Genomic DNA, 13687 nt, shown 5'->3' with positions numbered 1-13687 from the left:
CAGTGTACGGTCCTTGTATCAGAATATTGTACCGATCCGACTTCCTAATTTTTTTTATTGATTCTTTAAACAATTCTGTGCCGATTGAATACATATAATAATATGGAAATGAGATTCAAACGTGATAGGTTTTTTCTACGAAAAACATTGTAATTTCAAGTCATATGTATCATTTAAAGTCATTGTCAATGATAAAAAGGCTCGCAAATAACCAGCCTTCTTATGTACAGTGTGTGTCACGAGATTACACTATTACACATTTGTGTTTGCATATAGCACATTAATTATTCAAATTTCTTTATTTTCAATGTATGATAATTTTATATACATTTTTTTGATTCGATACATCGCATCTACCCAAAGAACTTGAGATAAAGGATACTACAGACACTGTGAAGTCAGCCTCATATGTTGACCTACACATAGAAATCGATGGTAAGGGAAAACTATTGACCAAACTTTACGACAAACGTAATGACTTTTCATTCAGAATTGTCAACTTTCCTTTCATCTGTGGCAACATTCCTTCAGCACCTGCGTATTGAGTGTTCATCCCACAACTCATACGTTATACCAGAGCGTGCCGACACTATGCAGACGTTTTGTATCGCGCTAGAACTCTAACAAATAGGCTTCTGGAACAGGGTTATGTTGCTACAAGAATGAAGTCATCACTACAGAAGTTTTATGGTCGTCATCATCAACTCGTGGATCGTTATGGTGTATCCATCTGCACCATGAAAACTGATTTATTCAACGGTTCATAGTTTTCCTTTCCTCGTTTGTGTACCCCGGACTTAACTTTATTTGAGCAACTCGGTGGGTGTTTCTAGAAAAGCAGAGGACGCTTACCCTACCGGTGCACCTGGTCAATGCTCACAGTTTTTAGTGGAGTCCGAGTTGCTCATTTACTTTTGTTACTTTGTATGTATGATTTTAGTTACTTTATGTTCTTTGTTGTGTATGTCTGTTTTCCATGTCTGGTCTTTGTCTCTGGATTGCATTCTTTTGCATTGCATTACCGCTATAACCTTGGTTCCCTTGACTATTCTTTCGACATAACTGAAGAGTACACAAAAACGTGGCCTGATTTACATATTACCACCAAGTTGAAAATGCCTTTAAAGAGATAATGTAATTTAAACTGATTATATAATATTGATATTGACACTATGTACAGTGTCTTTTACAGAGTTATCTCCCTAAATTTTGAATTCTAGAATTCATTTTATATAATTTATATCTCCTAAGACCAAAGGTTATGTGAAAAGCCACATGTTGACATTTTAATGAAAAAAAATAAAAACATGCAGGCTTTCCAAACACATGGTTCAATTTTATAACTAAGAGGCTGTCCATGTAAAAATCAAGCAGATCCTATGATATGGTTGGCAGAGGGAATATAAGTACTTTTAAAGTCAACTTTTTTACTTGAAGTGTTACAAGGTTAAAGACACATATCACTAAATGATCATGAAGCAAAGCTATCTAAGTAAGTTCAGACATTTTGTTGAATTTTTAGAATGGACCGTTCATTAATGTGGTGTATGTAATATTTCAAACAATTCACTATGATTATTTACAATCATCTCAAAGACCTCTAATAAACTTCCGAAGGGCACGAAGTCATTGAAAAGATTAAAAAAAAACAAGTATTATTTTTTTAAAAGATAACCGACCCAGTAAACTTTTGTTCTTTTTACTTATAAGTTTTTACATTTCTTCAAGAAAATAACATATGGCACGCAATTTCAATTTTAGAAACAAATTTCTCTAACGTAAGTTATCAGTATTAGCTGATCGGAAACAAAATTACGACTAGTTGACTAATTGTATTTCCATAGAAGACCATCCTCATGGCGAAAGGGTAAAAAGCGAAACTCTACCGACTACGTTCTTAATACAGTGATCGTATATTTTTGTATTAACGCTGCTTATGTCGATGCTTACAAAATGGAGAATTGCAGTGCATGCAATGCTAATATTGTGTAGACACAGTTGATTGCTTGCCACAGATAGTTACCTGAAAAAAATTTTTACTGACATTTTAGACTTGTATCAGACAAAGATTCGGAGACTTATGGTATCAAATAACAGATGCCAAGTCTGTTTAAATTTTCTTTTCAATTGCCTTTTCAACTACCTTAGAATGATTTTTTGGTGATTTTTCATCTATATCTAATGAAAGAGTAATCAAGGGAACCAAGGTTATAAAATTCATTATTATTTGAATAGTCACTTATTAAAATAATGTCTCAAAGCTATCTATGATTCAAGCGTAATTCTTGCAATACATGTTTCCAGTATTCATATACATTTATATGAAAAACTACAAAAATATTCAATAACGACATTTCAACATTTAGATGGTTGTTATTTACCAAGCCAATAAAAGACAGTCACAATGGTAAAGGCGATACAAAGTGTAGAAATAAACGAAGCATTGTCGATTTACATGCACCATACTTAAACCTGAGAACTTTATGAACATGTATAAAGACTTGTATTTAGATAACCAATGCTATGCTATATTGGAACAAAACTTTAGTTCTTTTCCATAAACATATATATATCAATTTCGGAATAAAACAATCAATATGTTTCTTCCATGAACCCAAATCAAGAGCAACAACTTTTCCAAAGCGCAATGTTATATACAATCTTTATCTCAAAAGTGCAACAGCCAAATTACTATAACTTGTTACATTGTATGTAATAGTAATTAAAGGAACCAAGATTCTACCGGAAATCAAAAGAATGTCATTCAGGAACAAGGACCAGATAGGGAGAACTGACACACATACACAGAACGTAAAACACCTATAACATACCTACAAAACAAAAAACAAAAGTAAATGAGCATGGCCGACTCCGCTTACAACTGGGACAAAGAAAAGGTGCACCGGTGGGGTAAGTGTCCTCTGTTTTTTCCTTTAAACAACCACCTTGTTTCTAATAAAAAGTCCAGGGTAGACGAAAGAGGAAGGGAAAGCTATGACACATGGAACAGATTAGTTCTCATAGTGCAGATGGATACACCGTAACGATTTACGAGTTCGTGATGTCGATCTTAAAATTTCTTGCAGTAAAAATCCAGGTTCCAGAAGCAAAATTGTAAAATTCTAGCGCGGTAGAAAAAGACTGCGTAGTTACGACATGCTCTGGTAGAAGGTTTGTTCCTTGCTTGGATCAAATCAATTGCATGTATATGGTCAGTCTTATAACATGAAGGCAAAGGTCAACGAGTAGAAGAGCTTAATTTGTTCTTATTTGTTCAAAACACTGGACACATATGTTATCGATAAAAATATCCAGTATTTTGAAAACCTCTTCCTTGGTATATTAAGATGATGATTTGGAATCGCGTTTTTAAGTATGAAAATCTCTACCAAGTAAAACTTATATGTTTCTAAATGCATCGTCTTTTCTTGAGCAATGACGATGTTTAATGAATTTAACGGAGTATGGGAAAAGAGGTAAAAGAGTTGAAAAATCATAGGCGTTAATGCTATTTTATTCTGATCATAATCTTGAATTGAGGGTTTTCAGATCTCTTTTTTTCAAGATCCAAATTGAATACCACTAAGGGAGTATCAAGCGTTTGAGTAGGACAGTGGGGAGTTTAGTTAAAAATTTTGAAAGAGGTTTTATGGTATATTTCGCAGATCCAGCTATATATGTTTATGGCGTTTTGCATAAAAACAATATTGTTTCGGATGTTGTCAGCTGTTACGACACCATATTTGTCATGTATAGTAGGCAATGTTTTAATAACCGTTTCTAAATTAGAAATAAGAAAGTATTCTTGTCTTGGAAATGTAAGAATCACCTGTCTGATATTTATTAGGACGGTTAATATGTGTTGTATACACATATCCGCTTACCATAATTATATATTGAATATTGATATAAATATTTATATCAAACATAACGGAGTAAACATAACATGCAGATACAATTAATTAACTTTATAGAATGACTGAATGCGTTTTATTTATCTAAAAGTACATGCAAAAAAGTTCATGATTTAAACATCAATTTCAAAGGGGAAAATAAGTGAAAAAGTATCTTGTTTTTAAATTCCAATAACTCATAGGGAAAGGGTGTTGGCGACCTCATACATATGTACGGGGTCTGAGAAAAAAATTGTTCTATCGGAAATAACTTAACTCGAAAATACTTTGCTAGTTTAGCAACGTCCGCTTTTCCACGATTATAAAAACCAAAAGGAGGACATCCGTTGCTAGATAGAAACGAAAATCCTGATTTATTCACAGGGAAATAAATATTCCCGCGGATACAAAAAAAATAAGTCAAATATTGAAGTTGATACCATCATATAAGAGAATATAGGTGTCATTTCGACGGAAAAATAAAATTCAATATGGTACTTAATTGAGTATTGCGTAAAAATACCTCATACTATGTAATTCGTCTATAAAAATGTGTTAAACGTTTGCGTAAACGTGCACAATAAAGATACATTGTAAATGAATTTTTCATAGACGCATGCATGGTCTGGCATTAAAGGATGCACAATGGCCCTGGACAAGTAAATTGAAGAATAATTTACACGTCCAATATGACATGGTTAAAACAATAAACTTTGGTATTTAGGTATTGGATCAGGAAATTACAACAAATCATTATTTTGAAATAATCATAACATATCTTTTAATACTCACAAAATGTACTAAATGGCCTGATGAGGTAAAATTGGTTAAGTTTCTTGACGTCACCTTTTATCGTCAGGCAGCTGAAGTTATAAAGATATTTCAAAGATAGATTAAAAAAACACAAATGTTGCCTTTTCTAAATAAGGGTAACAACATAAACACTAATCCGATCTATAAACAATCTCTAGTCCAAATTTAATCTGACAAAATCCAAAATACACCAGTGGAGCAGCTGATACCGTTATGTCCTTACTCAGTACAGGCATTTCGAACGAAATTGAGGGTTAAATCTAGGTTTTACAGCGCGACAAAACTGCTTTATTCCATTGCAGTGTGAATATACTGGTGGTGATTACAAAGCATCTGCGTTGTATTTGTCATAATTGGTCAACCAGTGGTCACATCAGCACAAAGAATAATTTTACAAACAAAAAATCATTACTTATTGTTTAAAAAAATACGAAGTATTTTTTTTCAACCCTGGAGACTGATATCTGAAAAAATAATATGGTAAAAACATTTGAGACCATTTCCCAAAAAAAAAGATAGGCTTGGGTAGACATTTGTTGCTATCTTCATCTAATATATCTTTTTTTTCGATGATAATGTGTATGCTGAAATTTAATTACCAAATTTTTAAATAGATGTATTAAATCTATGGCCATACGTTTATAAATTTTTGATATGGATACCGCTGGCACTGGATTGAAACCGCCTACGGTAGAAAAAGAGAGCGGAAATTTTCAGAAATTTCTACACTAAATCTGTCTTATAAAACTTAGACAAAGTTGTTCTTTGTTTTATATTTAAGTGACTAACGGGATGTTATTCCACCAATTATTTCATATTTTATACAATATATATATATTCCTATCATAAAAGGTTGATTTACCTTTATTTTGTTTAAGTTATTTTTTTTTATTCGAAACATCAATTGAACATTTTATCAAAATATATGTATTTTACTAAGCACAATGTTAATATTGTTTCTTAATTGTATTCATATTTATTCTTATCAGTCAATTTCTTATCATTCTTAATTCGGTCAACCAAAGATACATTGGTTTAATTGAATTTTATTGAATCGTAAATTGTAAATGGGTATTTATAAAAAAAAAAGTATTGACATATCAAAATGAATGTATTTAAGTCCGAAAACGCAATGGCCTTGTTGAATTTTAAATTCAAAAGAAAGGTTTGTTAATGTCGTCTTAAATGATCTCTTTTGAACTTCTGTCGTCTTATGTGACTCAAAACACTGTTAAAACACAGAAGAGGCACTTTGCTACATTGTCTTCTTTTCTGATGTAATATTGTCTATACTTTGGTCGTTGCGGTATTCAGATAGGCTGTGGTAGCATATAAATTAAAAGATCATTCTTGAAAACTTGAAATTAATATTGTACTTGCAATTTGTCAATAGAACTGAAATTTCAAATCAAACTATATACTTGTCAAATAACAGTGTTTACGTTGTTTTCTGAAAATGCGTGGCTAACAGTGTCTATTTCCTTCCGTAGAGAATACTGCGTTTAAATTCCGTTATTGAACGTCATTTCCGGTTATATTTTATGGTCATCTTTTACGAAAATATAATGGTTTCTACATCATATTTAAAGAAAGCATGTCTTTCAACAAAGTAACATTATGAATTATTAAACATGTGTGTCACTTTTTGATCCAATGTTTGTCTTCATCAACACAATCATGTTTCACAATCAATTTCAATACATTAAATTTGAGGATACAAAAATAACGCAAAAAACTTATGACCTTACTAAATATAGATACATATAATTTGTACTATTTATTATTTGTGATGTTTGACACATTTATATCATCATGTAAGTAAACTTGTTTTATGACAATTGGCTTTGAACTACACATCTCATTACATAAATTCTCATATCAAGGTTCTGTATATTACACGTTTTTAATATTTTTCTTTGTCGGTGATGATATAAGGTTTTCATATAAATATATATGAAATATTCCTGATATTTGAATTTACCCCAACTTTTGAATAATAACGGTCCCGTACGGGTCCGCGTTTCCAATGAATAGCCCGCAGCAACGCTTGACGTTTCGTAAAAGGCGACTAAATAGTTCTCAAAACCCTGGTCGGGGGCTAGGGTGCTCTGCCAACTGAGTAATTTGGTTGTGTGCCCGAGATGATGGGATGTAGTACCTCTGGCGTGCCGGGATTATCAGGATATAATACGAAAAAACTGACCGCAAACCACCGTAGTGAATCGTATTGGGAAATATGCCAAGTTTCTCGCACGTAAGGAAACCCTGCTGTGGTATTCGATAGGAGTCGGAACCTAGAAGTAGGAGGCTAAATAGCCCGACCCTACCCCCTTTCTCTATTTCCAGTGGCCATCGAAATGTTTGGACCCTATTATCCGTAAGTTCAATCCCATTTTTCATTATATCATTATTTCATGTTCGTTTTATTATCGTTATTATGTTCATTGCCCGGATACAGTTCTAATATTGATGGTTGGGCATTGAGCACCAATCAGTCAATCGATTGACCATTTAAAAAATGTGAAATATGCATTGTATAATAATAAAAAACTGAAGTAAACTGTAGAAAGAAGAAAGAAAAAACAGATTAATTTACACCTGTTATTAAGTTAATTTGTACATATTTGAACAATTAAAAAATTACCAAAATATACAAGTATACATTGCAAAACACTTTAAGTCCTGTCGACAATTCTATCTTTCATGTCTATCTTTATGATCAACATCCTTCATTATTTCCAATGCAGACTTTCAAAGCGAACATTTTTAATCATGGACTGATGTTTTTTTTTTTTTGTTTTTTTGTTTGTTTTTTTTTTCAGCAACGTATATACACATTGCTGTCAAAATGGCCCCATTCGAAAGTTCAAAAGAACCAAAAGTTCACGTATGATGTACCTATTCATGAAGGAAAGGGAGGGTTTTTTCTGATATTTAATTAAGAATATTTAATAAAAAAATATATAATGTTCATTTATAAATATCAAGCAATAGCTTGGGTGTTTATTGCAATACAACAAAATAACGTATCATCTATTTGAAAGGACCGAGTGTTCAAGTATCCACAATATACAAGTATTTGATGCATGGATATTTCTGAGCAAGACTTAATGTACAATCAGAGTAGTGTACATCTGCCTTCAAGTATACATTTTTCTCTTTAAAAATTATTTCCCTCCATTATTATGACGTATCCATGACGTCATATCTATACAAAGTAGCAGTGCTATGAACTTATATATCTTAACAATTGCATCAATTCTATTTCAATATACAACATCTAACAACAACAAATGAATTATTGAATAGGTTATCTTGTTCACAGAACTACCAATAATTGTAGTTAACAATGTACACTTAATTAATAATGAAAAGCTATACACGTTTTTCATTCACACACAAACCTCAATAAAGATGCAGTATAAACATTAGAAACTTACTTAAACGCTGTTTATATCACTCCTTTCAATTTAAACATTTATCTAAACCACGTCATCAATTAGAGCAGACGATTTTACTTCCTGCCGTGTGTAATACACAAACATTTAAGTAAAACGTCCATGTCTACGAATTACACAAACCCTTACAGCCTTATTTATCACAAGTAATACATATTTACTTCTTCTGTGTAATACATCAATGTGTGAGAGCGAATGCTGTTTAAAGGTGGTAATTTAACAGAGTTATTTACAATAATAGTTACCTTACCTGTGACTTAATCGATTTCGGCATTAAACGTATTCTTCTTAATTTGCAATTTAATCTTCTATTTTTATTTTGTTGTATAGGAGAATAAATCATTCACGAAGCATAAATCTTTTATCGGAATAAGCGCGTTGCTATGTAATTTCATCAAATAACATCATTATAGTCTGTTTCATTATTTATTCTTCTTTCGATTTCGTTTAGGTAGCAGACGACAACATGGAAAATAGAATTTATCAGACGCCATTAATAAATAATAACACGATGGCCTTGAGGGTTGGTTTTAAATGCTTAATCGGATTACAGCACGGCAGACGGCTAAATGAAAAGAGGTTTTGTTGCTTTAATTTACATATACCCATTTCAAGGTTTTTGTGTAAAACAGTTTTAATACACAAGGAAGGAAATTGGTGAATAAAGTGATGTTTATTATTATAAATAATTATAAAAACTTAATCATCAAATTATGATAAATATATACAACAATATATTTTAATCATATAATATTATTGTACCTTTTAAGGAAATGTATGCTCTTTCAGTAAAGTTATTCCATGCTATCTGGAAAGTTTTGTTTATAAAATAAAACTAATTCATACGTTCGATTTGATTATCTGTTGGCGTAAATTACATATTACATTAAATGTAGAATATTTCTCATAAACTGTAAAACTAATATAGAATTAGGAAAAAATATATAAATAATTTAAATTATGGTTTACTCTGCATGTGTTTAAAGGAATAATCTCTCTTTAGCAGCATTCAGTGTTTAATTTAACAATCCCTCTGTGTTCCAACAATCGGTTTGTATACACATATTGGAGAGATACTCTTGAATACACATGAATAAAGTATGTTAAGCGCTTCCCAGACGATGACAAAAGCTAACAACTATTCACCCGAGATTATGTATTCGCAAACCCCTTAACGGTGTGCTGAATAAAGTTCGTACTAAAGATAAATCAAAGGTTTCTGTTAATATCCAAAATATTTTGTAATAGTTTCGTTAGGATATCCAAATACTCAAACCATAAAAAAACTCACTAATCAAATATGCATAAATTAAAAATAAAATGAAAAGGTAGTTAGTGATTCAAGAACCCAATTCATGGTAAAGCATTACACATGGACTAGATGGTGCAATTGAAATGTCAGCACGCCACATTTAATTGTATACTCATATACACACCACATAATCTAAGCATTAACGGTGAATAATTACCAGCCATGCTAAAGTGGCACTGCTGTATGAAACGCTAAAATAACAAGGTCAAGACACCTGCGAGAGCAAGTTTGTATTACATTTTGTTTACATTTTATGTTAATCATAAATGAAAAAGAAACCAGAATGTTTATGTCATTGAAGCACCATTTCATTTGACATGTATGTTTTAGAAATGATAAGGTTTCTAAATGATGGCTGAGATAAAATTGGTTTTTGGCATCACAAAAAGAATAAATGAATTTCAAAAGTCAAAGCAATAAAGAAATATCAGTATGACGTATAGACTCAATTATCTTTGATAGTTATTTCATAAATAACACGTCACGATCGGTCAATATCACGCTGGACCAATCAATACCATGACTAATATATAAATAAAAAATATGATTATACATGTAATTCGACAACTAACTCATACTCAACTGAAAATACTGGAATATAACATGATATGACATAAAGTATTGTATTGCACATGTGCAAAAGAAATAAAACAAAAACGTCAACTTCACGACCTCAACAATACTTCAGGCAACATCACTATCCCTTGTTCAGTCAATATTATAATGATAATACCCTCTATATAAGCATTTATTGACTAAGGTTCGAAGATTTGACTAAATATGATCAAAACTGCCAATAAAATACAAAATACTAGAGTGCGCCAATATGGGGGATAAAGCCGTTCAAATACGGCTTCTTATCCATCCATTAAGTCATATTGGACTGGTTAAAATCAATATTGGACGAGTATATTTCACTGGTTAGTCAATAAAGATATAATTGCGTAAGGTTTTAAATATTGGCTGAGTTATTGGTCCTCCGCTAGAAATATTGGACTGAGTTGGAAAATTTCACTCAATAATACGGTACTATTGTATAAATATTGTGTATCACCATCATACCTTTATAAAAACTCGTGGAACTTTAAACATAACCCTTCTAAAAATTTCCAATTATTTCTAATACAACCCAAAAGAATCGACGTTCTAATCACTAAGAAGCCTTAAAATATAATGCATTGAGTGGCTACCGTAGAAACCTAACGCTTTACTCCATGCGTAATGTGGTTAATCAAACTAAAACTGTTAAAGATAAAAACAGCAATTTTAATACATTACATCTGCTCTAGAAGGTGTAATTTCATACATAATAGACAGATAAAATGAATGATATAATATCAGATACGAACAAACCTGACGAATATACTTAATGTACATAGTAATAAATAAATGCAACATATTTGTCCGCTATCGTGCAAATCCATAAACAGATATAAACCTTAAATAAGCAAACCGTGTTTAAGTAAAAACGTAACCAGAGGAACCACGGTTCTAGCAGAAATCAAAATAATGCAATACATGATTAAAGTCTCGGCAGATAAGACAGGCATACACCAAAGAACATGAAATAACCAAAAATGACACATACAAAGAAAACAAAAGGAAATGAACAACCCAGAGTCCACTTAAAATTGAAAGCATGCACAAGGTGCACCGGTAGGGTAATTAAATTGTTTTTAATAATGCACAAAACTATATTTCGAACAAATGGTTAAGCTGATTCAAGTGGGGAGCTGGCGGGAAAGGTACAGAGAAGTTATTAGATATTTTATGATATTTTATGGGTTTTTATTTTCATGAATAAAATTAGAAATTAAAAGTCGATGATCTCTACATTATATATATATATATATATAAAAAACAAGTATTCTTTTTACAAAATATTAAGAAATTCTATTAACTAGTTTTTAATTCTACACAAAGAAGGGACATATTTCATATAATCGATATAAAATCTCTTACATTTAGGCTCAGTTTTCACGAAACCAAATAGACTTAAATGAAGAATTATTTTGTTTACTTTTATGTTGAAAAAAAGATAAATAAATTGCCCATTGAAACAATGTTCCATTAAGCATCAGTCTTTATAAAAATCAGACAGGAGGTAATTCATGCATGACAGAACTCACTTTTTTTTTTTTGCTAAGAAAGAGTTACTGATCACTTAATCACTCCTATATTTATCATTTGGTTGTAGCGCTTTTGTAAAAAAAAATGATGTAGATTGTGTATGAAATTTGCCCTTTGCAATAGTGATCGTTAGATTTGGTTGGTTATAATGTGAGATGAATGTACGATTTTCTTAAAAAGGAAATATATCTGAATACAGAAAGACCCATTGAGACGTAAAGGTACATGTATAGCATATGTAGACTGACAAAAGCATTGCTTGTTTGGTTTTTTGTTTAAATTGTCGTATCATATCTGCGTTGATTGATGTACAGACATTAAACTTAATATGAGTGTATAATTGTTTATGCATTTTTGTTGTATGTATGTTATATTTGTTATGTTCGAAACGCAAGGTAATTTGGAGTAACTTTTGGCTGACCCATTTGCTAATTTTACAATAAAAATATATTTTAAACTTGCTTAAAACTATTCCTATAACAAACAGATATAGAGATATATTTTTTCATAATACTGCAAATGTCTTGAAACTAGCTGCGAATTTCTTCCCTCGAATCGGAAATTTTAAAACGAATGTTCATGGTTATTGACTTAATTGATTGTTGTATCCGGAGTTTTACAACATATTTATATTTTTATTCTATCGACAATCAAACAAACCTAAACGTATTTCAATGTATTTTAACATTATGCCTAGATTAAATGTGTGCCGGGCATAAATTAACGGTATATAATTAGTAAAATTATTACGAGCTTTCTTACATAATGAAACATTAGAGAACTTTAGGTATATCTGATAATGTTAACACTTGTTTTATATGTAATAGAAGTATGAAAATGAAATTAGTTTTTGGCTATTTTGGAGGTTACTCGAGAGCACATGCCTCTTTTGGCTGCTAAATTGCTTTAATTACTAAAATATTAAAAAATTAAATACTATTAACAACATAAGTGCACATTTTTGTTTTTGTTTTTGTCAATTTATTTAGAAATCGACAATATCAAAATGGAACAAGAATCACAACAGGAAAACGTCTCACAGTATTGTGTATCTATATTAAATAAACCGCTATGTGCACTTCATACAAATGAACTTCGGACGACATGTTATAATTGCACAATTATTACATAATTATTCTTATCATTACGAGGTCGTCGAACACAAGATGATCTGATATTCGTATTTTTCTGTTTTTTTCTTTTCCATTATTTTATTATTAGGATTATAATTATTGGTAAGAAAACTATTGCTTAAGTTTTTAAGAGGACATATCGATTACACCCTTGGTTGTAGACGACATTAGACGACTTGTTCTGTGTGTTAAACTAACGCAATCGCAACCTCTTGGTCAATCTCGTTGTAGACGACATTAGACGACTTGTTCTGTGTGTTAAACTAACGCAATCGCAACCTCTTGGTCATTCTCGTTGTAGACGACATTAGACGACTTGTTCTGTGTGTTAAACTAACGCAATAGCAACCTGTTGGTCAATCTCGTTGATTCTGGACATTGTCGGGATTGACCGATTGAAACTAACGTATACTATTAGCAATAGATTTAGTGTTATGTAACAATCTATTTTTCTTAACATAATAACCATGGTGCATGATAAGATAACAATTTTATATAATGTTTGCTATACAATAGGGACACCAAAAACAATTACGTAATAATGATAAGGTTGACAAACCTGTTAAATTGATATTTGCAATTTAATCCATTTATTCACAAGCGCGCACGTAATATTTGTCTAAAAGGAGAAATCTAAATAATAGAGTCTATTAAATTTAACTATATTAAGTGGATTTTAAATATTCACATTCACCATTATGAATTATATTTGTGTCTTTGTTATGTAATATGTAACAGTGGTTTCCAGGAAAACCATATTATTTTCAACATCCGTTTTTGAGTAATGGAAATTAAATATTGATATTCTTATGTTACTTTAATTAATGTTTTAGACTATATTACATACGACGATTTGAATCAAATAGAATCGACAATACAAACGTTTTTTCCGTTTACCTTTGAATACTGCAAGAGTATTCAAGGGAACCAAAGAGTCATAGCAGTTAT

At 31.2% G+C, this 13687-nt stretch overlaps 1 protein-coding gene across 7 annotated transcripts in view; it reads right to left on the bottom strand.

Annotated features, from left to right (window-relative positions):
- Positions 1-8541, bottom strand: part of LOC148607667 (uncharacterized) — a 79186-nt gene extending 70645 nt beyond the window's left edge. For 6 of the 7 annotated variants that reach the window (XR_015915474.1, XM_088546904.1, XM_088546903.1 and 3 more), the window contains exons 1-2: positions 8147-8288; positions 4686-4756 (exon numbers count right to left, since the gene is read on the bottom strand). The gene's annotated coding sequence lies outside the window, so the exon portion shown is untranslated. Of the gene's footprint in view, positions 1-4685; positions 4757-8146; positions 8289-8414 lie in introns of those variants that run through there. The other variant, XM_088546905.1, reaches the window with a different exon arrangement.
- Positions 8542-13687: the final 5146 nt, after the last annotated feature.

The sequence above is a fragment of the Perna viridis genome, chromosome 9, assembly GCF_037379345.1.
Source record: "Perna viridis isolate PV_CMFRI_1.1 ecotype Kerala chromosome 9, ASM3737934v1, whole genome shotgun sequence".
NCBI classification, from domain to species: domain Eukaryota; kingdom Metazoa; phylum Mollusca; class Bivalvia; order Mytilida; family Mytilidae; genus Perna; species Perna viridis.
This window is presented reverse-complemented; position numbering and strand designations above follow the sequence as displayed.